Here is a 4,141-nt window from a genome sequence, read left to right on the forward strand (position 1 = left end):
CGGAACGAGGGTGATGAGGACTGGGGCAAAAGGTGAGCAAGAGAGGGGCGCAAAAAGGGCACCCAGGGACCGAGCACACAAAAAAGATGCTCTCGGAGGCTGCACGCGAGAGAGAAGGGCGAAAGGTGCGAACAAGGGCAGTGAGCAAGGGAGAGAGGCAGAAGGGGCGCTCGGGGGCCGCGTACACAAGAGAGAGGCAGAAGGGGCGCTCGGGGACCGCGCACACAAGAGAGAGGCAGAAGGGGCGCTCGGGGGCCGCGCACACAAGAGAGAGGCAGAAGGGGCGCTCGGGGACCGCGCACACAAGAGAGAGGCAGAAGGGACGCTCGGGGGCCGCGCACACAAGAGAGAGGCAGAAGGGGCACTCGGGGGCCGCGCGCACGAGAGAGGCAGAAGGGGCACTCGGGGGCCGCGCACACAAGAGAGAGGCAGAAGGGGCGCTCGGGGACCGCGCACACAAGAGAGAGGCAGAAGGGGCACTCGGGGGCCGCGCGCACGAGAGAGGCAGAAGGGGCACTCGGGGGCCGCGCACACAAGAGAGGCAGAAGGGGCGCTCGGGAGCCGCGCGCACAAGAGAGAGGCAGAAGGGGCACTCGGGGGCCGCGCGCACGAGAGAGGCAGAAGGGGCACTCGGGGGCCGCGCACACAAGAGAGGCAGAAGGGGCGCTCGGGGGCCGCGCGCACAAGAGAGGCAGAAGGGGCGCTCGGGGGCCGCGCGCACAAGAGAGGCAGAAGGGGCGCTCGGGGGCCATGCGCACGAGAGAGAGGCAGAAGGGGCGCTCGGGGACCATGCACACGAGAGAGAGGCAGAAGGGGCGCTCGGGGACCATGCGCACGAGAGAGAGGCAGAAGGGACGCTCTGGGACCATGCGCACGAGAGAGAGGCAGAAGGGGCGCTCGGGGACCATGCGCACGAGAGAGAGGCAGAAGGGGCGCTCGGGGACCACGCGCACGAGAGAGAGGCAGAAGGGACGCTCGGGGGCCACGCGCACAAGAGAGAGGCAGAAGGGGCGCTCGGGGGCCGCGCGCACGAGAGAGAGGCAGAAGGGGCGCTCGGGGGCCGTGCGCACGAGAGAGAGGCAGAAGGGACGCTCGGGGGCCGCGCGCACGAGAGAGAGGCAGAAGGGGCGCTCGGGGGCCACGCGCACGAGAGAGAGAGGCAGAAGGGGCGCTCGGGGGCCACGCGCACGAGAGAGAGGCAGAAGGGGCGCTCGGGGGCCGCGCACATAAGAGAGAGGCAGAAGGGGCGCTCGGGGGCCGCGCGCACGAGAGAGAGGCAGAAGGGGCGCTCGGGGGCCGCGCGCACGAGAGAGAGGCAGAAGGGGCGCTCGGGGGCCGTGCGCACGAGAGAGAGGCAGAAGGGGCGCTCGGGGGCCGCGCGCACGAGAGAGAGGCAGAAGGGGCGCTCGGGGGCCGCGCGCACGAGAGAGAGGCAGAAGGGGCGCTCGGGGACCGCGCGCACGAGAGAGAGAGGCAGAAGGGACGCTCGGGGGCCGCGCGCACGAGAGAGAGAGGCAGAAGGGACGCTCGGGGACCGCGCACATAAGAGAGAGGCAGAAGGGGCGCTCGGGGGCCATGCGCACAAGAGAGGCAGAAGGGGCGCTCGGGGGCCGCGCGCACGAGAGAGGCAGAAGGGACGCTCGGGGGCCACGCGCACGAGAGAGGCAGAAGACGCTCGGGGGCCGCGCGCACGAGAGAGAGGCAGAAGGGACGCTCGGGGACCGCGCACATAAGAGAGAGGCAGAAGGGGCGCTCGGGGGCCACGTGCACGAGAGAGGCAGAAGGGACGCTCGGGGGCCACGCGCACCAGAGAGGCAGAAGGGACGCTCGGGGGCCACGCGCACGAGAGAGGCAGAAGACGCTCGGAGGCCGCGCGCACGAGAGAGAGGCAGAAGGGACGCTCGGGGGCCACGCGCACGAGAGAGAGAGGCAGAAGGGACGCTCGGGGGCCGCGTGCACGAGAGAGAGACAGAAGGGGCGCTCGGGGGCCGCGCGCACGAGAGAGAGGCAGAAGGGACGCTCGGGGGCCGCGCGCACGAGAGGCAGAAGGGACGCTCGGGGGCCACGCGCACGAGAGAGGCAGAAGGGACGCTCGGGGGCCGCGCGCACGAGAGAGAGAGGCAGAAGGGGCGCTCGGGGGCTGCGCGCACGAGAGAGAGGCAGAAGGGACGCTCGGGGGCCGCGCACATAAGAGAGAGGCAGAAGGGGCGCTCGGGGGCCGCGCGCACGAGAGAGAGAGACAGAAGGGGCGCTCGGGGGCCGCGCACATAAGAGAGAGGCAGAAGGGACGCTTGGGGGCCGCGCGCACGAGAAAGAGACAGAAGGGGCGCTCGGGGGCCGCGCGCACGAGAGAGAGGCAGAAGGGACGCTCGGGGGCCGCGCGCACGAGAGAGGCAGAAGGGATGCTCGGGGGCCACGCGCACGAGAGAGGCAGAAGGGACGCTCGGGGGCCGCGCGCACGAGAGAGGCAGAAGGGACGCTCGGGGGCCGCGCCCACGAGAGAGAGAGGCAGAAGGGGCGCTCGGGGGCCGCGCGCATGAGAGAGAGGCAGAAGGGACGCTCGGGGGCCGCGCGCACGAGAGAGGCAGAAGGGACGCTCGGGGGCCACGCGCACGAGAGAGAGAGGCAGAAGGGGCGCTCGGGGGCCGCGCGCACGAGAGAGAGGCAGAAGGGACGCTCGGGGGCCGCGCGCACGAGAGAGGCAGAAGGGATGCTCGGGGGCCACGCGCACGAGAGAGGCAGAAGGGACGCTCGGGGGCCGCGCGCACGAGAGAGGCAGAAGGGACGCTCGGGGGCCGCGCGCACGAGAGAGAGAGGCAGAAGGGGCGCTCGGGGGCCGCGCGCATGAGAGAGGCAGAAGGGACGCTCGGGGGCCACGCGCACGAGAGAGGCAGAAGGGACGCTCGGGGGCCGCGCGCACGAGAGAGAGAGGCAGAAGGGGCGCTCGGGGGCCGCGCGCACGAGAGAGGCAGAAGGGACGCTCGGGGGCCACGCGCACGAGAGAGGCAGAAGGGACGCTCGGGGGCCGCGCACACGAGAGAGAGAGGCAGAAGGGGCGCTCGGCTGCGCGCACAAGAGAGAGAGGGGCAGAAGGGGCGCTCAGGGGCCGCACGCACGAGAGAGGCAGAAGGGGCGCTCGGGTGCAGTAAGCAAGAGAGGTGCAGAAGGGAGAGAGGCGGAAGGGGCGCCAGGGGTCAATGCATGAGAGAGGCAGAAGGTGCACATGAGTGAGAGGCACAAGGGGTGCCTGGAGGCCAGGCACGAGAGAGGCGGAAGGGGCACTGAGGGGCCATGCCTGAAAGAAAGGCAGAAGGAGCAACCGCGCACACGAGTGAGAGGTGGAAGGGGCGCCCAGAGGCCATGCACGAGAGAGGGGCGGAAGGGGCGCCCGGAGGCAAGGCATGAGAGAGCCAGAAGGGGTGCCCGGGGCAGTGAGCAAGAGAGAGGCACAAGGGGCCGAACACACAAGAGAGGCAGAAGGGGCACCTGGGGGCCATGCATGAGAGAGAAACAGAAGGGGCACCCGCGCAAATGAGTGAAAGGCGGAAGGGGCGCCTGGGGTCGTGAGCAAGAGGTAGAAGGGGCACCCGTCCACATGAAAGAGGCGGAAGGGGCGCCCAGGGGTCAAGCACACAGAGGCGGAAGTGGCGCCTGAGGCGGTGAGCAAGAGAGAATGGTGGAAGGGTCGCCCGGGGGCCATGCACGAAAAGGAGGCAGAAGGGACACCCGTGCGCACAAGTGTGAAGCAAAAGGAGCGCACGAGAAAGGCGGAAGGGGCGCAGGGAGGCCACGCATGAGAGATGGGTGAAAGGTGTGCCTGGGGGCGGTGAGAGTGACGGGGGGGCTGCGCAAGAGACGCTGAAAGGGCCTACATGGGGATCTTTCCAGTTAAAATCTGATTCTTATAGGTGCACATTATCAGCCTTTCCTGTATTACCACCTACATCGCTGCTGAAGGGGACAGCACGGTCAGTATACATCATGTAATATCTTCTCCTGACCACCAGGGGGCTCTAGCATACAACTGCACAGCGACTACTGGCCGGACATGTGATGAATCATATCGGCAGGGAACAGAGAATGCCGCCATCTGTGCCACTTCCAACCTCATGAAAAGGAATACTGCCTTCTATTGGTTTTT

The sequence above is a fragment of the Anomaloglossus baeobatrachus genome, chromosome 12 (genome assembly GCF_048569485.1).
Source record: "Anomaloglossus baeobatrachus isolate aAnoBae1 chromosome 12, aAnoBae1.hap1, whole genome shotgun sequence".
NCBI lineage: Eukaryota > Metazoa > Chordata > Amphibia > Anura > Aromobatidae > Anomaloglossus > Anomaloglossus baeobatrachus.